The 22590-nt window shown below is 41.1% G+C and overlaps 1 pseudogene across 1 annotated transcript; it reads right to left on the reverse strand.

Annotated features, from left to right (window-relative positions):
- Positions 1-18948: 18948 nt before the first annotated feature.
- Positions 18949-22498, reverse strand: LOC308164084 (aldo-keto reductase family 1 member B1-like; annotated as a pseudogene). The gene is made up of 10 exons: positions 22490-22498; positions 21955-22125; positions 21468-21584; positions 21021-21107; positions 20788-20901; positions 20535-20635; positions 20196-20277; positions 19848-19933; positions 19258-19340; positions 18949-18991 (listed from the first exon to the last, which is right to left on the reverse strand). The product of its transcript is annotated as an aldo-keto reductase family 1 member B1-like (transcript).
- Positions 22499-22590: the final 92 nt, after the last annotated feature.

Genomic DNA, 22590 nt, shown 5'->3' on the forward strand with positions numbered 1-22590 from the left:
CTTGAACTTCTCCAACTCGTGAATGGTGAGTTTGTGGAGCACCACCACAGGTTTGGCTCCTGCGAGTATGCCCTCTACAAGCCCCATACGCACCAGCTTGACCCGGGGCTCACTCCAGGGCACCCTGCGCCTGGCCCCTGCGCCTGGCCCCACTCCAGGCTTACGCACAAGTCGCTTCAACTTGGGTCCAGGACCTTGGGAGTGTCGGCTCTTGCTGGACTTGGAGCTGCGTGCATTTTTCATACTACGGAGCTAGACACACACACACACACACACACACACACACACACACACACACACACACACACATTTTAAATGCTTTATTTATGTCCACATACAAAGTACAATTCTAAAGGACATAAATACTAACAGTGCATTTGACATCCTGGAAACAATTTGTTACAATAATGCTGAGCCAACAACCAGTTCTGCCACACACAGGATGTTATTCGCACAAGACCAGTGGGTTGATCAATACTATAAGACAGACAGTATCCAGCTCATGGGTACAGGAAGCACCGCCTTCTCCATATTGAGCGGCTACCAATAAGAGCGGATATTGAGCAATATTTTGCTAACTGTTTGGCTGTTTTCACACACACACACACACACACACACACACACACACACACACACACACACACACACACACACACACACACACACACAGAGGAAATCGCGCAATCAGCAGGGAGAGGGCCCGGAGCGCACCCGCGTCATGATTGATGAAAACGATGAATGACGATGTGGGCAAGTAGTTCTACACAACCGAACTGCCGTTAATCCCCATCAACGTAACATGTTTTATGTAATGTGTAATAATGTAATTAATACAATTTAACAATTTCACTTGGGGGCTGCAGCTACAAATGTTTTCTCAATAGCCCCCTGATCTATTCATCTCTCTTTCTATCAAACATTAAATAATTGAATGAGTCCATTGATCAAAAACGGACTATAATGTCCATTTACATTGTAATTTAATTGATCAAAAGATAACGTCTCTATATTTGAAGATAAGTGAATATATTTTTGTATCTCTTATAAATGAAAATGAGCGTCGATACAACATCATGTATGTGAACAAGTTTTGGCTCAATAAAAAACATTTGAAATAAAAGATAACTTCTCACTATTACTGCTAATACTGGCTAAACTACTAGTTGTAATTAATTCAGCACAGTTCAGCTAAATTCGATGTTCACATTTCAGGGAACGAGACATTATTACCCATCGCTAGCGAGTACAGATAGTTGGCTTGACGTGCCAACCAGGGCCACTAGCCCACTACTAAGTTTGCTTTTACACATTTTACAAACCATATTTACCTCAGAAGTTGAACAAAAACAACACAACGTTTCTACTCAAATGTGTTGATGATAATTTTCAGGTAATTTTCAGGTGGTCAGTCAGTCAGGACTGCTAGCTGTCGGTGGCAATGTCAGTTTTTAGCTAGTTGCTTGCTTACCTTCATCAATTCGCTGACAGGCTCTTACGTTTGACGGATTAAATAATCACAATTGATCACACAGATGAATAAACTAGCTAAAACTGTCTAACGCCAGAGGGCAATGACAGAGCAGGAGAAATGGTGAGGCGCAGCTTATTTGATCTCGAGCTTGGCTGGTTTGACGAGCTTGGTACGAGCTTGGTGCGCGAGGCAGGGGCGCCGCTAGGGGGGTGGTAAGTTAGGACGATTCTAAGGGCCCAGCACTGACAGGGGCCCAAGAGAATCTTTTTTGGAATTTTGGAATTAATATTATCATAAGGAAGTTAATGTAGCCGACTGTGTGTATTAAAAAAAGTCACAAAAGAAACAAACTGGAGTTTTGTTTCTTTGTTTGACAAAATTAAGCCTTATTATTTACCCCCCTCTTTATTGCATGGTTCAGTCCACCGCGACTTTCCGCGAGATTTCGCGAGATTCCGCGAGCCTCGATTCTGCGAGATTCCGCGAGATTCCGCGAGCCGCCTAGAGGAACGTTACCGCTATTCTGACAAGGAGAGAGACGATGTTGGCAAAGTCAAAGTCAGGCTCTCAAAAGAGAAAAGAAAAAAGAAAGAACGAGGAGAGTGAGAAAAAAGGACGACAACTAGTCACAACGTTTTTTAAAAAGAAAGGTATTTATTCACAGACCTTCTTTTGGGGCCCATAACATGTCACTTAGTCAACGTTGTGTGGTTTAGCACTAGCTAATCACTGTGTAGATGATCTAGTTAGCTAGCTCACTAGCTAATTAACATTAACTTCAAGTAAAGTTAACTTACAGTACACTCCCGACGAGTATATTTTCCCGTAAATGTCACGTATTTTTAACCTATTATTAGGGATGTCCCGATCCGATACTGATAGACTACCATGTTACACTACCATGCTACACTACCATGCTACACTACCATGCTACACTACCATGCTACACTACCATGCTACACTACCATGTTACACTACCATGCTACACTACCATGTTACATTACCATGCTACACTACCATGCTACACTACCATGTTACACTACCATGCTACACTACCATGTTACACTACCATGTTACACTACCATGCTACATTACCATGCTACACTACCATGTTACACTACCATGTTACACTACCATGCTACACTACCATGCTACACTACCATGTTACACTACCATGTTACACTACCATGTTACACTACCATGCTACACTACCATGCTACACTACCATGCTACACTACCATGCTACACTACCATGCTACACTACCATGTTACACTACCATGCTACACTACCATGCTACACTACCATGTTACACTACCATGTTACATTACCATGTTACATTACCATGCTACACTACCATGTTACACTACCATGCTACACTACCATGCTACACTACCATGTTACACTACCATGCTACATTACCATGCTACACTACCATGCTACACTACCATGCTACACTACCATGTTACACTACCATGCTACACTACCATGCTACATTACCATGCTACACTACCATGTTACATTACCATGCTACACTACCATGTTACACTACCATGTTACACTACCATGCTACACTACCATGCTACACTACCATGCTACACTACCATGTTACACTACCATGTTACACTACCATGTTACACTACCATGCTACACTACCATGTTACACTACCATGTTACACTACCATGCTACACTACCATGCTACACTACCATGCTACACTACCATGTTACACTACCATGCTACACTACCATGCTACACTACCATGCTACACTACCATGTTACATTACCATGCTACACTACCATGTTACACTACCATGCTACACTACCATGCTACACTACCATGTTACATTACCATGTTACACTACCATGTTACACTACCATGCTACATTACCATGTTACATTACCATGTTACACTACCATGCTACATTACCATGCTACACTACCATGCTACACTACCATGTTACACTACCATGTTACACTACCATGCTACACTACCATGTTACACTACCATGCTACACTACCATGTTACACTACCATGTTACACTACCATGCTACACTACCATGCTACACTACCATGCTACACTACCATGTTACACTACCATGTTACACTACCATGTTACATTACCATGTTACACTACCATGCTACACTACCATGTTACATTACCATGCTACACTACCATGTTACACTACCATGTTACACTACCATGTTACACTACCATGCTACACTACCATGTTACACTACCATGCTACACTACCATGCTACACTACCATGCTACACTACCATGCTACATTACCATGCTACACTACCATGTTACACTACCATGTTACATTACCATGCTACACTACCATGCTACACTACCATGTTACACTACCATGTTACATTACCATGCTACACTACCATGTTACACTACCATGTTACACTACCATGCTACACTACCATGCTACACTACCATGCTACACTACCATGTTACACTACCATGCTACACTACCATGCTACACTACCATGCTACACTACCATGCTACATTACCATGCTACACTACCATGCTACACTACCATGCTACACTACCATGCTACACTACCATGCTACATTACCATGTTACACTACCATGCTACATTACCATGCTACACTACCATGTTACACTACCATGCTACATTACCATGCTACATTACCATGTTACACTACCATGCTACATTACCATGCTACACTACCATGTTACACTACCATGCTACATTACCATGTTATACTACCATGTTACACTACCATGCTACACTACCATGCTACATTACCATGTTATACTACCATGTTACACTACCATGCTACACTACCATTGGTGTCAAGTCATGTAGAAATAAATGTGCTGAATTGATATGCCCTTTTGTGTTTTCATAATGTAGGGATGTTCAAAGTATTGTCTAAATGTAAGGGGTACCCTATGGTTGTCTAGTGGTGATGTTAGGGTTGACTGTGTGTACCCTTGTCTAAATGTAAGGGGTATGGTATGCTGGCAGTGGGGGGAGAGGATGGCCGGGGGTGCGCAGGGGGATATCCCTTATTTTGGGGGGAAATATCCCTTATTTTCAAATCCCAATGTTGCTAACTAGTATAATGTTAACTTACATGCTAATCACGTCATGCACAGATGCAGCTTCAGGATCAGCAGGACTCCTTCCCTCAACCCACCTCCCAGTTGAAGGAGAAGGAGGTGAGCAGTGGGAGTTTCGGGTTAACAAACAGATTTTGAATATTTTAATGCATTACTATGCAAGCATTGAATACAAATTTAGCTAATATTCATATTTAGTTAATAGTTCTTCCAGTAATTGCAATAACATTGACCACTAGCATGTTAAAATAAGATTGTTAGCTAGCTAGATAACATTTAAGTTAGCTAATCTGGTGTAATGTATGTATTACTATGTTAATACTATTATAGGACATATTATGAATTATGTACCTATGGATACTCCATGCCAGGGCCCACTTCAAGCAAGGCAGCCAGAGAGGAGAGCAGAGGCCAAGAGGCAGAAGAAGAAGCAAAGGACAATGGCAGCAGCACAGATGAGAAGGAGGAAGCAGCTATGGAGAGTCAAAGCCAGGGACACAATGAGGCTCAGATACAGGATGCCTTAGATACTGAGCCACCTGTAGTTGTATCTGAAATAGAACATTTGCTGTCACTTGACCCAGGTTTATTTCCACCTAAATTGAGTGACAAGGACAGGGCAACTATTGTCAAGAAATTAGCAACGAGAGAAGATAAACAAATCCCGCATGATTCACAGGGGAAGCCATTTCCAGAGTACCTAAAATACACTAAAGCAGCAAAAGGTATGGGAAAAGTGAAAAGGGACTGGTTGATTCATAGTGAAAGTGCAAATGCACTGTTTTGCATACCATGTGTTCTTTTCTCCAAGGAGCAAAACATGCCATGTCATAGTGCTTTGTATAGTGACCATGGTTACAAGATGTGTGATGTTGTGTGGTGTCGCATGTATGATAAATTCCCACGCCATGAAAAAAGTAGGAATCACAGGGACTGTTATTTGAAATGGAAAAACCTACAGTGTTCTGTTATGACTGCAGGTGGCATCGACCATCAGTTGCAGAGAGAGCTACAGTCTGAAATTGAGAAAAACAAAGCTCTCTTGCAGAGACTCCTTGATGTCACTCTGCGCTTGGCAACAAGGAATTTACCTTTTAGAGGTAAAACAAAAGATTTAGGCGATGTCCACAATGGAAATTTCTTAGGTACGCTAGAACTTTTGTCCCATTATGATCCACTCTTAAAAGAGCACTTAGAGAAAATCAAGACATCCAAAAAAGAAAGCCGGCTAACTCATTATTTGAGCTCAGGAATCCAGAATGAGTTTATTGAATTGTGTGGGGGAAAAGTTTTAAAAACCATTCTGAAGGAAAGGGAGGATGCCATATACTATGGAATCATTTGTGATGCTACGCCAGACATTTCCCACACTGAGCAAAATGTTGTTCTCATACGATATGTCCATTATAATGAAGATACGGGCGAATGGGAGATTACTGAAAGATTCATTGAATTCAAAGATTTCAACCAAAAAACAGGAAGTGAAATAGCAGGGATGATAGAGAGTGTGCTTCTGGATCTAGGGATAGACATCAGTGATTGCAGGGGGCAAGGGTATGATAATGGGGCAAATATGTCAGGGAAAGCCAAGGGAGTCCAAGCCCAAATACTGAAAAGAAATAATCTTGCTACATTCTCACCTTGTGCCTCTCACACGTTAAATCTGGTAGGCGTGCATGCTGCAGAGTCAAGCCCTGAAGTGTCAACATTTTTTGGCTACATTAATCGCCTTTACACATTTGTAAGTGCCATTCCAGGGCGTTGGGCTATATACAAAGAAAAAACAGGCTGCTCTGTTCACCGGCTATCTGACACTCGCTGGAGTGCGCGAATTGATGCTGTGAAACCAGTAGCAAAGCACCTACCTGGTGTCATTGAAGCCCTTGGTACCATACTAAACTCATGCAGTCTCACAAGTGAGGCCAGATCTGAAGCTGTTGGTCTGAGGAACTACCTCATGTCATTTGATGCCATTGTCCTTCTCACCATTTGGGTGAAAGTATTGCAATGTATTGATGACAGAAATGTAATACTCCAGTCAGGGAAAATCTCACTTGAGGTAGAGTTAGCTAATGTAACTGCACTTAAAGATGAGATGCAGGCTCTTAGAAATGGATGGGATGCTCTTGTGTCTGAGGCATCAATGGTAGCTAAGGAAATGGAGGTTCCACCTCATTTTAAAAAAGAACTTAGCCGTGAGAGGAGGAGGAAGAGGTTCCATGATGAGACTGCTGAAGAAACAGGTCAGAAGGATAGGCCAGAAACAACATTTCGGAACACTGTGTTTTTTTCTGCCATGGACCAGATAATAAGTGACTTGGACACTCAGTTCAGAACCACAGCAAATATTGTTGAAGAATTTGCTGCCATACTTAAAGTTGGGCAGTTGAGTGACAGTGTTATGGCTTCTGTGTGTCAGCCACTGAGGGAGAAGTACAAAAAAGACCTCACAGATCAGTTTGAGAGCGAAATCAGGCATCTCAATGCAATCTTTTCAGCCACTTTCCCCTCTGGCTGTAGCTCTCTTGCACTCCTGAATGCAATCTATAAAATGGAACTCCAGAGCATTTTTGGAGAGGTTTGCATTGCTCTGAGGATTTTCTGCACTCTCCCAGTTACCGTTGCCGGTGGAGAAAGGGTATTCAGCAAACTGAAACTGATCAAGAGCTATCTGAGATCAACAATGTCTCAAGAGAGGTTGAACAATCTTGCAATATTGTCAATAGGAAGCAAGTTGGCTTTATCGCTAGATTTTAAGGATCTTATTAAAGATTTTGCTACCAAGAAGGCCCGGCGCTTAGCTTTGATTTGACTTGTAATTCTTCATTTATTTATTTGTGTGATTTATTTATAATTTGGAAGTCAATTCTTCATTTATTTATTTGTGTGATTTATTTATAATTTGGTTCATATCTTTATTTATTTTTTATTTGTGTCCTTGTTTTGATCAAATCTTAAGGTAATTAGGTTAAAGAATGTTGAGATTTTTATTTTTATTTATGTGTGTGATTTATTTATAATTTGGTTCATATCTTTATTTAATTTATATTTTTGTCCTTGTTTTGTTCAAATCTTTAAAAAAGTGAAAGAATGTTGAGATTTTTTGGGGGCTAAATTGTTCCTGTATTAACTGTAATTTTCCATTAAATTTACAAAAGATGGCCATCATTGGATTTCTTGCAGTGCATCAATAGTTCATCAACTTCAACTGGGTTGTCTAGGTTGATGGGTGGTTTAGGTGATTCAACAGATTAGTGACCTTGAGCTTGTATATCCTCAAAGCATGTACCTGTATGTATGAGTTGACTTGGAAACTGTTGACATTCAGGCTCTGAGTCAAAAATATCCTGAAATATAGATAGGATTCAGATAGGAAAGAGTTCTAAATGGATTGACTTCTATAGCGCCTTATTCCAAAGCACTTTACAATGGCATCTCATTCACCCATTCACCTACCAATGGTGGCAAGCTACCATGCAAGGCCCGCCGGGTTGTCTAGGTTGATGGGTGGTTTAGGTGGAGGGGGCCCAAAATGATATTCTGTCATGGGGCCCAGAATCTCTAGCGGCGCCCCTGGCGCGAGGGTACACGGTGCGCGAGGGCACATCAACAACGAAGTATTTTCTCTATTCTGTCCCAACCATTGGTCAACCATTGGTCAATGTGAAGTGTTTGTATCCAATGGGCATCTAACAAATATCCAGTTGCTATGACCTTTGGATATTCCCCAGCAACTGGATATTTTCAATTGAAGATGTTGAAGGCCTGAATGAACCCAAACAAAGTAGTTTTAATCTACTACTACTTTTTTCTTTTCGCACATCTTACTATTATTGCATAATCTATGTACATTTCAGTACGATTCTGTTATGTTTCTATGACTCAACATTTCTGTCAAGCACACCTTTCTGACATTATTATTTGTTAGACAAAGTCCCTTCCCATGGATTCCTTTTGGCCTGGAGATGGAGAAGCATTGTTGGGTGTATTTATATAGTATAGTAGATAGTGTACATAGCCTTTATTTATGTCAACCAGCTCCTTTCCCTTTTTTATTTTACCCTTGGCCCTCTTTTTTAGTCTTTTCTCCAAGCACCAGGGGAGCCCCCCCTCCTACATTTCGTTGTATGGTACCTGTACGTTGTTGAAATGAAAACTGAAATAATATCAAGCTGTTTAGTTTAGATGACACATGCATGCATACATCTCATCTCATGCTTTGTATTATGAGATCAGCGTTGTGCCTTTTGTGTAACTACAGTACAGCACTTTTGTCTATTTGCAAGTTACATGTAAATGCAAGGCAGGGTTACATAGTTCACTTAATTTGTAATAGGCTTACACACCAATTACGCAAATAACATACTCCAAACTCTTTTCAGGAGCTAACTGTACATTAAGCTTACTGCTATGCGTCTCCTGTATAGCCTACCTTGAACTACCATACTGCCACAGCATTGGCTTGGTGTAGGTAAGCATCATCCATTTGGGAGAGTGAAGAAAGTACACACCTTAGGAAGAAGGATAGAAGTATGGACTGGATTTGCTTCAATATACTTTTTTATTTCTAGACCATTCGTTTAGAAACTAAGGGATTCAGGTTCTGTTAGAGGCAGTATCATCAGGAGTATTATGTGATGATGACTGTTTCACAACTCTTACGCAGTCTGGAACAGAGCTCTTCCCCTCGTATCATGTTTTATATCATGTTTTATATCACTATTTGCACTTCTGGGTTGGATACTAAACTGCATTTCATTGTCTGGTACTTGTACTCTGCAATGACAATAAAGTTGAATCTAGCCTCATCTATTACAGCAAGGGTGAGGCTCTACTTAGCAATAATTTCCCTGTTGCCACACAGATTTTTGCTAAAAGTACCGTAGTGTCTTGTGATGTGTGTATGATTGATAGAATTGCCTAACATTTCAAAAACATGTACAATTGGCCTGCATATTGTGCTTTTGAGACAGATTTTCAATGCACATTCTATTTCTTGAATCAAAGAGCTAGCCGTGAGTATTCCATTTCAAAGTAAGCAATGTTATAATTGAGTTACAGGCCTATACCGTGTATAAGCTAGGCTAATGAAATAGGTATTCATTCTCTCTTTCTCTTCTCCCCCTCTCGCCCATCAGTCTCCCCCAGGTAAGGTTACGGAGGCTGTGAAGGCGGCCATTGCTGCAGGCTACCGGCACATCGATGGGGCCTTCGTCTACGAGAACGAGAAGGAGGTGGGAGAGGGCGTCAATGCCATGATCGATGATGGCGTGGTGAGGAGATCGGAAATGTTCATCGTCAGCAAGGTACGACTGCAGGAGACTGTGTATGGTGTCTATCATTTATTCTTTTAGGACTCAGCTCTCTGCTAATACCCACATGTTATTTATATCTAGCCCTTACTTATGGGCCTTTTCATGTAGGCTACACAGTATTTTATTTATTTTTTTAAGTTCTTTTTTCTGAGTGGGGCAGTCCCACTCATATTTTTCATTTTTATTGATGGTTACAGAGAAGATTTAGACAGGAAGGATGGGTGAGAGAGAGAGGAGGGATGACATGCAGGATATGTCCCCGGCCGGAATCGAACCGGGGACCCTGCGGTTACATGGTCAGCGCTTAACCCGCTACGCCACCTAAGCGCCCCAGGCTACACAGTATTTTGAGCCTTTTGTAATGTGTAATCTCACGTGGGTGGGTTCTCACGGGTGCTGCTTATTCAAGCTAGCCTACACCTGTCTACACCTGTCTATTTAACACCTAGTCTATTTAATGGCCGACATGCACCATCCTGTTTGTAAGACTTGACAAAGGCTTCTGGATGAAACTGTTGTCGTTAAATGATACACCTGACCTTTTGCATCTGGAACGAGAGTGTGCGGCTTCTTCTTTACCCTTCGGCATTCTGCTCCGTCGCCAGCACCTCGCCCAAGTTTTCTGCTGAACAGCTTGAAACTTCCTTTTCACCTCAAATAAACTCCCACTTCCTTTTCACCTCAAATAAACTACCACCCAAATGGACCACGTGTCCAAGAGAAGAAATCCCTCATAAATAATCCATTATTTCTGTTTTACCTATACAGATAATCTAAACTTAAAACCAATAGACAGAGAGAACTAGTTACAGGAGCATTTGAAGGTTGTTGCGCAGCTTTCTCAGAACACGTAGGGTCGGTTTCACAGATAAGGCTTAAGCCTAGCCCTGGCCTAAAATTCACCCAAGATGCTTTTTTAATCTAGGATTACTCTTAAACCTTATCTGTGAATGCGTGCCGTAGAGTCGTAGGGATAAAATCAGAGCTTGGCTTGTGGGTTGTGGTATTAGACGATTGTGTAAGAGGAGTTTCTGAGGTTGGCCGATAAGTTGCGTAACAGGTATCTGTTTGAGCATGAAATACCACCAGATTGGGCTGTGGGTAAGATGTTTTTCCTCTTTCTACAGCTGTGGAGCACCTTCCATACAAAGTCCTTGGTGAAGGAAGCCTGTGAGAAGACTCTCAGTGACCTCAATCTAGGCTACCTTGACCTCTACCTGGTGCACTGGCCTATGGGCTTTCAGGTCATATGCATATACCTCATTTTACCTCATAATTCATTTGTCATATTTTACATCCTAATGCTCTCCATTCTCACGACCCCACATTGATTCAAAAGCATCGGATGGGTGTAAGCAATCATCCGTTTGGCAGAGTGAAGAAAGTGCACACCTTAGGAAGAAGGATAGAGTTTCAGGATCGGATTTGCTTCAATATGCTTTTGCTTTTTTTATGACCATAATTCATTTAGAAACTAAGGGATTCGGTTTATGGTGTCAGAGGCACGGGAGTATCATGTGACGAGTATCATGTGACGAGTATGACGTGACGCTTCTGGTTGTTTCTGTGGTAACTGTGGTTACGCAGGCTGGAGAGGCGCTCTTCCCCTCGGACAGCGAAGGGCAAGCCATCACCGATGGGACCAGCTTCCTGGAGACATGGGAGGTGAGGTAGACAGGAAGGAGGCAGCGGCGACATTATCTTAAATCCAGTTATTGTATATTGTGTGTATATATATTTATTTTCTTGTTCTCCTCTCCTCCTCTCCCCTCCCGTCCTCTCCTCTCCTCCTCCTCTCCTCTCCTCCCCTCCTGTCTTCTCCTCTCCTCCCCTCCTGTCTTCTCCTCTCCTCCTCTCCCCTCCTGTCCTCTCCTCTCCCCTCCTCTCCTCCTCTCCTCTCCTCTCCCCTCCTGTCCTCTCCTCTCCCCTCCTCTCCTCCTCTCCTCTCCTCTCCCCTCCTGTCCTCTCCTCTCCTCTCCTCTCCTCTCCTCTCCTCCTGTCCTCTCCTCTCCTCTCCTCTCCTCTCCCCTCCTGTCCTCTCCTCTCCTCCTCTCCCCTCCTCCTCTCCTCTCCTCCTCTCCCCTCCCCTCCTCTCCTGTCCTCCTCCTCTGATGTGTGTTTGTATTCCAGGCGATGGAGGACCTGCTGGATTCTCGTCACGTCAATGCCATCGGCGTTTCCAACTTCAACAGCGAGCAGATCGAGGCCCTCCTGAACAAACCAGGTCTCAGGCACAAGCCTGCCATCAACCAGGTACAGACCGGTTTCGCTTACCTGTGTGTTCTAGCTTTCTAGGATAATCTACCCCCACTTTAGTTGTGGGTCATTGAAAATCATTTCCAAGTTTCGACAGAAATAAGGTCATGTCCTCACATGAAAGTCTGAATCGTGACCCGGAGCAAGTGGATGAGATTGCAACATTGTTGCATAAATTATTTCTGTTATTGATTTGCGTTCTCACAGCCCTTTATGTAAACGAAGTAACATATACGCAATCGAAGCAACAGACGTGGTAGTTGATTGGGCAGAATAATTTGAAAATTGCCCGTTCGTCCCGCTCTTATCCAGATCAACACGCATGCGCTGTTGTTTTCCTATGGACAGCCTCAATGCGTCGTTTCTAACCGGAGCGAAACCACCCTTTTCAAGCGGAGCATTCCGTTGGTTGTTTGCTCTGGGTGTGACTTTGAATGCGTGTTCTCACAGCTCCAAATGACGCAGAGCAAAGCGCATTTTATCCTAAACTCCGATTCCAAGTGAAGCAAATGTTCTAGTGAGAACACACCCTAATACTTCGCTTAAGATCGCCAGTCGCTCAAAGCAACGCATAAGTCTAAAAGGGATAAAACTCCCAATTGTATCAAATGATGTCTGGTGTTTTGTTGTTTGCTTTCTGGACGCTAAGCAACAAGCAAAACTAGCTTTTCCTTGAGGAGTTTTGAATCCCCCCTTTAAAGGGCAGAGGCCCTCGTGCTGTCATTCTCTTCCTCTCGTTGTCTTATTCACAGTGGCAGGTCTGGCCAACACAGGCCAGCTAAGACCTAATAGTCGCCACCAATCACCCTGAGGCTAGACCGCAGTAATCTGGTGACTTTATCCCTGCTGTCTATATCTATAAACATCCTGGTATACTGCTGGTACTATGTTGTGATAATTATTTCTCTCTGTCTCATATACTGTATGTACTGTATAATTAATAAATAATAATCTCATGAATACTCCTACCCATGGCAGGTGGAATGTCACCCTTATCTCAACCAGGAGAAGCTGATCAGCTACTGTCACTCTAAGGGCATCGAGGTGACGGCGTACAGCCCCCTGGGGAGCCCAGACAGACCCTGGTCAGTTCACACACTCTCACACTAAGACTCTAGTGTATTAACTCTGGCCAGTTTCAAAACACCTAATTACCATTACACATTCAGGCCAGTGTGAAATCGGTACTCTGTTGATAATGACTGGACACACTACTGTACATGGCTCTCTCTGTGAAAAGGTTATAACTTTATCTACCTAGCACATTTTTTTATACACACACAGATACAATACAATGTGCATTTTCCGAAGAATAAATATAAACAACTTTAAAACATAAAAAAGTATTACAGCACAAACAATCCAAAGCAAAGATCACCTCATTTGAACTTGTCCCTCAGAAATGTAAACAGGGAGATATAGAGTATTTCAGCTTTGCTATAGATTCATTCTGTTAATGTGTACATCCTAATTAACAGGGCCAAGCCAGAGGACCCGTCTTTGCTGGAGGATCCCAAGATCAAGGCCATCGCTGAGAAGCACAAGAAGACCTCTGCTCAGGTACTACATATGAGGCCCAGAAAGGCCTGCTTTAGTGGCATGGCTGAATATGTACGATGTGTTCGGTTGCTCTTGGAAGACAAACGCAACCCCTCGATGGACCAAAAACACATTTGTTTAAAGATAAAGAAGCACGTGTTTATGAAGCTCCGTTTGCCCTCCAAGAGTGACTCAGCACATCTCACATCCAGTCAGCTCCATACTGGCCCCATGAGGCCGGTTAACCTCTGGTCAGAGTCACATCATCATGACACAGCCCTTTCCTCTCCCTCCCTCCCTCACCACCTCTTTCTTTCTCTTAACCCACTCCTTTTTTCCCCTCTTTTGTTTCTATCGTAAAGCGCTTTGAGTTGCGTTCATGTACGAAAGGCGCTATATAAATACAGGTGCAACAAAAAAAATATAGAATATCGTGCAAAAGTCCATTCATTTCAGTAATTCAACTTAAAGGGTTAAACTTAAATATTATATAGACTCATTGCATTGTACATATGCATGATTATACTTTTCAGAGGGCTGACATTTCTGTATTTAAAATCCTTTTCTTATTGATTTCATGTAATATTAAACATTTCTGAGATATTTAATTTGGGGTTTTCATAAGCTGTAAGCCATAATCATAAAATGTATAACAAATAAAGGCTTTAAATATCTCGCTTTGCATGTAATGAGTCTATATAATATCTAAGTTTAACCCTTTAAGTTGAATTACTGAAGTAAATGAACTTTTGCACGATATTCACATTTTTTGAGTTGCACCTGTAAATAAAGTTTCACTTCACACTTCCCTCTCTTCAGGTTCTGATCCGCTTCCACATCCAAAGGAAAGTGGTTGTGATTCCCAAGTCCATCACACCCGAGCGCATTCGGGAGAATTTCCAGGTACTTTCTAATGTTCAGAGGTTTGAATCGAAGACTCGTGGCTACTTGGCTTAGTTGCCGAGTTCACAAACAACATACTGTACGCGACGTTGGTGTGAACATGTATTTAAAAATCGATTACATTTCAGGTGTTTGACTTTGAGTTGAGCGAGGAGGAGATGAAGACCATTCTAGGGTTCAACAGGCCCTGGAGAGTCTGTGCCATGGGAATGTGAGACACCACCTTATCATCTCTGTACTTGTAGACATTTTCGTGACGTTAGAATTATAAGGTTCTATCTCCATTTTTGTCAAAATTTAGTTTTTTACATAATCTGATCCATTAGATGTTTATTAATGCCTGTGCGGTGTTATTTTTTAAATGTTGACATTTTTTTGTTAGTAATTCATAAAATACAAAGGTTCCATCTCACAAAACATAATGGAATGTAAAAACTTTGACCCTCGATATCTGAACTACCATAAACGGAGATAGAACCTTATAATTCTAAGCTCACGATTCGATGACATCAGGCTAATGGCATTGTATCGTATTTAATCGATTTGACTGCCAAGTCCATCCTGTGTTTTTTCTGAAGTTGGAATCATGTGAGCGACTTGTCTTGACCTTTTTCCCTTCTCATTCTAGGAGCGACAAGCACAAAGACTACCCTTTCCACGCAGCGTTCTGAGGAAAACGTCAATGTCACAGGGTTGTCATCAGGTGCTGCCGTATGGAAATAGGCACAAGTAGCGAACCCCAACGTGGTGTCTGTTGCACACTATGCTGCATTATAGGATATCTCTCCCAAGATAGGAAATGTACAGTATGCGTACATCCTCTTTTTCTTTATTACTCTTCACATCCTCTTTTCTTGCCTTTTAATCAACGCTAACTGCACTATCTCAAAGCAAAAATTAAGCCAATTTAACCACAGGGTCAATAAAATGACTTCAGCGTAGCATTATGGCCTATGTGTATGACAACTGGTCTATTATGAGACCCAGAGTTACTGATATAAGTTACATGAGTTGAGTTATTAGTTCAACAGTAGAATCACATGATCCATTTTGGGGTTTCAGTGGCTCTTCAGATTTGGTCCTACCATAGTTTCTTATACAGTGCATCCCAGCGCTAATAAACAAGCCACTCATTTACTGACCAGGATTGCTGTATTATTTGACAGAATGTAAATGTTACATTATTATACAGCTGTTTTATTATTGTTTTACCAAGCGGATCAATTAAGAACAAATTGTGATGTTTACAATGACGGCCTGATATAAATGTAATAGGTTTGAGTTGTCAACTTTATCTTGAAGTAAGTTTACATGAAGTACAATAGTGAGGGTGCATAGACACATGGTATTACATTACCTTTCTTTATTGTTAATTTCAGTCAACTGCCAAAAAGAGGAAAATGTTTTCTTTCACCAGGCTAACATGATGACCAGCATTGACTAGTTATTAGGGAAGGGTCAATGTGCTAAATTGGAGATGTCATCGTGTTATCAGCTATTTAGCATATTTGGTTTTTTTATGAACACTCCTTTCTTCTTCCTATCATAGGCGTTGCTATTAATGATAACTGTTAATGATTATTGACTGGACTTATGAAGCACTTATCTAGACACTCAAAGCATTGTCTGGGGGATAACTCTCATCACTACCAATGTGATGACCTGAGTAGAGGAAGACGTCCCCTCACACCATCACACTCCTAGCCTTAAGAGGATTGATTCTCTCGATTGATATTGACTAGTTTTTCACATAATGATGTTCATCAGTGCTCAGTGTGAACTGTGTTTTTTTTACTGTATTAGATTAAAAGCTTTTTTCTCCTCAGTTTCTTTTTATGTATGCATGTAATTAAGCAATATCACTGTCATTCATATTTCAAGACATCGTCAGTTTTATTTGTTGCCAACACAACTTGTTTTATGAGCCTGCTACAATGGAAAGTAGTGTTATAGTTAATGAGGTAGTAGTGGGGATAACTCACCGAATCCATTGCATAATTGCAATATCTTGGCTTGACTTATATAGTATAGTATGATATATTATGATGTAATATAGTGTCACAATTTTTTTTTATTATAGTATGATGTAGTCATACTATACTATCATACTATACTACAACATACTATAAATGTGTGTGTCCATGTGCTTTTGTATTACAATAAAGGGAAAAAATAATTAAGTGAAAAAAAGAAGAAGAAAAGAATATAGTATACTATGTTCTTTTTTCACTTTATTATTTTCTTCCTTAGTATGATAGTATGATGTAGTATATAGTATAGTATGATATTCATTATTTTCTTCCTTAGAATGATAATAATATATCATACTATACTATATACTACATATACTATACTACAAATGATTAAAAAAAACTGAAAAAAGAGAGACCTAGGATATAAAGGGAAACCTAGGATATAAAGAAAAACCTACAGTGCCTTGCAAAAGTATTCACCCCCCTTGGCTTTTTACCTATTTTATTACATTACAACCTGTAATTAAAAAAAAAAAAAAAAAAACAGAATTTTATTTGATGAATCTGCACAAAATAGTGTTAGTTTTTAAATGAAATGAGAAATATATATATAAAAAAGAATTTTTAAAAATAAAGAACTGAAAATTGGCATGTGCATAATGTATTCACCCCCTTTGTTATGAAGCCCCTAAAAACTTCTGGTGCAACCAGTCACATAATTAGTGAAATGAAGTCCACTTGTATGCAATCTAAGTGTCACATGATCTGTCAGTATATACACACCTTTTCTGAAAGGCCCCAGAGGCTGCAACACCTAAGCAAGAGGCACCACCAACCAAACACTGCCATGAAGACCAAGGAACTCTCCAAACAAGTCCGAGACAAAGTTGTTGTATAAAGGAAAATCTAGGATATAGAGAGAAACCTAGGATATAAAGGGAAACCTAGGATATAAAGAGAAACCTAGGATATAAAGGGAAACCTATGATAGAGAGGTAAAAACCTAGGATAGGGTAACCCTAACCCTTTGACACATACTGATTTGATTTGATTTTGATTTGATTTGATTTTTATTAGGAATTTACAATAGAATCATTAACACATCATGACACTCAGTAAAATGTCCAGAGGATAGCACTTGAAAGCATTATTTAAAACACTTATTTCCAAAGTGGTCCTCAGTGGAAACATAAAATGAATAAAACAAAACATCAATAGAGCATAAAACATATAATGAATAAAACAAAACATCACACGTCCTAAAACAGCATAAAACAGCATAAGAAACAACACAATTTAAAACACAACATGGAAACATAAAGTGAAACAAAACAAAACAGAATCATCCTCTCGTTCTTAAGGGTGAGCCATTAGTTCTCCCCATAAATAAGACTTCACTTTTGTTTTAAAGATGGCTTTGCTTTATATGCAGAGGCAGATGGTTCCATAAAGAAATCCCAGTATAGAAAAAGGAGCTTCTTGCTGTTTTGCTTTTGACAAGAGGAACACTGCATGACATAATACTTCCTCTTGTATTATAATCATGTATATTTCTCTCCATATCTATGTTACAGTTCATATATTCAGGGGCCCGGTTATGAACTATATCAAACATATGGTTGAGTTTTAGTTGTTTTACTCAAACCTCTACAGGTAACAGACCAACTTACTATTATCATTCTATACTATATCAAAAAATATAACACATAGTATAGTATGATATATTATATCTTTTTTTCACTTTATTATTTTTTTCCTTAGTATGATAATAATATATCATACTAACTATATAGCCTAGGCTACGTCTGTAAACGTCACACAAGCAAATTAGCCTATACGAGTGTATGAATGCATTAGACATAGCAAGTTGAAATAGCCTACGAATAATGCCTAATCAAGATTGCAATCAAATCAAAGTTTGGATTTAGCCTGATTTAGCTCTGAAGCAGCACTGTCATGCAAAATCATGACGCTAACGCTATTAAATACAAAATATATAGTGGAGGTTAAAATAAGAATATGACTTGGCCTGAAAAAAAATGGAGTCAAGAGATTTTTCTTTTTTGCTTTAATCCCTGTGACTAGCGAGTAAGTCATTGACTTTCAACAACGTTTAAATTAATTCACATTTTTCAGAATAAAAGACATCAGGATTGGTTGCCGACTTGTTCCCCCTTTCAGCAGCTGCTGTCACATATGATATCAGTGGTTAGACCTCACACAACTACAGAACGTGTGTTAGACCTCACACAACTACAGAAAGTGTGTGTCTCTCCCCAGCATCTGCTCCAGGCTGGAGGACTGCAGATCTGAGGTAGTGTACAGGGATGTGTTGGTCAGGTGTGTCGTCTCCTCCATCTCTGCCAGCCACACACTCTTCTCTGAAGGCTCAGTCCTCTGCCCTGATTGGGTAGTCTTTGTGGTTCTTGGCCCTGTGGTGAAGGAAGCCATAAAGAACTAGTAGGTGACAGGGTATTCATTACTGCCGCCCTAAAAACACACAGTGGGCACTATCTTCCCTCTTTCTTTCTCTTAACCACTCCTCCCCTGATCTCCTTCTATCAACCCCCCTCCCTCTCTCTCTCTCTCTCTCTTTCTCACCAACCACTCCTCCCCCTATCTCCTTCTATCAACTCTCTCTCTCTCTCTCTCTCTCTCTCTCTCTCTCTCTCTCTCTCTCTCTCTCTCTCTCCCTCACCATTCCATTGTAAATGCTCTCCAGTTCCTGTTGAAGCTCAGGATGGTCTTCATGTCCTCGTCACTCAGGTCAAAGTCACACACCTGTAGAGGTACAACCACATTCTCACAGACGCTGTGCTGCTAGCAACACACGCTTACTCGCTCTACACACTCACAAGCACACGCTTACTCACTCTACACACTCACAAGCACACGCTTACTCACTCTACACACTCACAAGCACACGCTTACTCACTCTACACACTCACAAGCACACGCTTGCTCACTCTACACACTCACAAGCACACGCTTACTCACTCTACACACTCACAAGCACACGCTTACTCACTCTACACACTTACAAGCACACGCTTACTCACTCTACACACTCACTATCATCATTGCTGCTATATTGCGTAAAATGATTGTGTTATTATTGAATAAACATTTATTTAATTTGATTACATTTTATAGAGCTTTCTACACAAAGTTTTCAGTTCAAGAGCAGGATACAGCTCTACTGCTCTATGGTTATTTCTTTAAGTCGATTTTTTTTTTTTTTACATCTCTGACATGACATGTATTTATGGGGGATTTAACAAGATTTACCTGGAAATTCTCCTTGATCCGATGGGGCGTTGATGACTTGGGGGAATGACGATCACATTCCTCTGGATTTGGAACCGAATCAGAACCTGATGGCAGAACATTGATCCGATTTGAATTGAACCATCTGAAAAATGTTTTACTCTTTAACCATGTAATTCCCAAACACACCCTGATATCAAATGTTATATAAAAGTCTGATTGGTATTCCGACTGCTGTGTGTCTATTGCATTCCTTTATGCAGAATTAGAGCAAAGGTCAGTGTTAAGTCACAGGGTTTCCAGGAGAGGCTGGTGGAGGAGACATGGGAGGACAGAGGAACGGTATCAAACAGCCGTGTTAAACAGCACCTGTGCAGTGGTCTTGTTGTACCTATCAGCTATGGCCTTTATCTCTGGGTCCTCCAGCAGAGATGGTTCCCCAGCTTTTGCCCTTTTGGAAAATAGATTTGATTAAGTCTTTACAACAGTATACTACCTCTTTACATTGAAAATGCATTTTACTCCTCCAAGCACAGTACCGTACACAATATGCTGGTCCCCCCCTTTATATTGTCCCAAGATATAACAACCCCTAGGTAAAAATCATTGCAGTACCTGAAAAAAAAGTTGTGTGTAAAATGGCACTTTAATGTAAGATTGCAGTGAGTCTCGTAAGTATTATTGTGGTGAGAGTGTGTGTGAACTGACCAGGGTCTGTCTGGGGAGCCCAGGGGGCTGTACGCCGTCACAGCGATGCAGTGACAGTAGCTGATCAGCTTCTCCTGGGTCAGATAGGGGTGGCACTCAACCTGGAGGCGCGCGCGCAAACACACACACACACACACACACACACACACTTTAAGGTGAGGCTTTCCTGTAAAGGGGAGATGATTGAACAAGTCTTTGGTACAATCCACCCCCGCTGGTGTTGCCTGTAAGTTACCTGGTTGATGTAAGTTACCTGGTTGATGGCAGGCTTGTACCTGAGGCCTGGTTTGTTCAGGAGGGCATCTATCTGCTCGCTGCTGAAGTTGGAAATTCCGATGGCTTTGACCAGACCAGCATCCACCAGCTCCTTTGTCAACATTGGTATTAGAGAAACACTTCTATTTCACTCCCCTGTCAAAATCCTACAATACCATCTAGTATTCCTGTGTTCAGGACTGTAGCTTTTAGAACCACAACACCCATCATTTGTATTACCTCCCATGTGTCCAAGAAGTTACTGTCATCTGCAATGACTTGTCCATCTTCACCAACGGGAAATAGATTGTCTCCCGACTGCAATGTCAAACAACCTAGTTACCGTGGGACATTTTGTTTCACCACTATAACCAAGGATACAATACAAGCTGAGAGAACTGTTACTTCCAATGTTACTACAGTTTAATACCTGTATGTCATAGTAAATGTTACATTACAACATACTGTATGCTTCCCTGTGTTTCCGCTTTAGATTCATAGTTTATGTGCAACAATGGTAGCAATCATTAAAATCTGGATAATGCAAACGTGTCAACGCACGGACACACACACACACACACACACACACACACAACACACATATACACACAACACACATATACACACACACACACATTACACACACATGCACACACAGTGTTCGCTCTGTGTCCGTACCTTCATGCCGACAGGGAAGTGAATCAGGTAGAGGTCCAGGTAGTCAAGCTTGAGGTCACTCAGAGTCTTTTGACAAGCTCCTTTCACCAAGGACTTCTCATGGAAGGTGTTCCACAACTTTGGGGAGAAACAGTCATATGAAACACTGGGAAAAACAGTGAATATTGTTATTGCCTCATTTGAATTTAGGCTAAAGGATGTTACATCTTGAGACTGGATAGCAGACGACCCATCTCAGTGAGTCGTATATGCAGCTGAAGTGGAGTGAGGTGATTTGGTCTTGATGATGTCATTGGCCTCAAATCCTACGTACATTGGTTGGATGACATGCTTTCTTTTTCTGCGTGCATGACCTCTTGGTAAACCAGGCTGTAGTAGAGTAAATCAATAGCAGAGAGACAAGGCTCTTCTAGTGAATCAGCAACTTCAGGTTTTTCTTCCAGTTATTTTTTCCCCACAGACAGACACGGTTGGTGTGACCACCCACCTTACTGACGACAAACAGGTCCTCTCTCTGCACGTCCCCTTGGTCGATCATGGCGTGAATCCCGCTTCCCACTTCTTCCTCGTTCTGATACAGGTGCGCCCCGTCGATGTGTCTGTAGCCCGCGGCGATGGCCACCTTCACAGCCTCTGCTACTTGTCCTCCTATGGAGGCCTGGAGTTTTAGAGGAATTATTGGTTAGGTCATATGTGCACTGTGGGGTTAGCACAGTGTTACACACCCGAAGGTGGTGACAAATAAGGGAGTCCACACATGTGTTTAAATTATCCAAATAAAGTTTTATTTAAGTAAATAAGCCAACATAAACTAAATAACATATGTATATGATTATGGATAAGAATCAGTAGTGTATGCCACGAGTGAATGGTTGTATAATGTATGTTGTATGTGTAAGAGCTGTATGGATGTATGTAGTGCAAAACTGAAAGGCCCCAAAACCTGGTACCCAGAGACCTTACAAACAAACCCCCAACGGAACCAAATCAAAAGGAAGGAAGAGAGAGAGCTGAGGACACACCCATCTCATATATACAGGTGCTGGTCATATAATTAGAATATCATCAAAAAGTTGATTTATTTCAGTAATTCCATTCAAAAAGTGAAACTTGTATAATGTAT

Source organism: Nansenia antarctica (assembly GCF_963989245.1).
Source record: "Nansenia antarctica genome assembly, chromosome: 8".
In the NCBI taxonomy this organism is placed as follows: Eukaryota; Metazoa; Chordata; class Actinopteri; order Argentiniformes; family Microstomatidae; genus Nansenia; species Nansenia antarctica.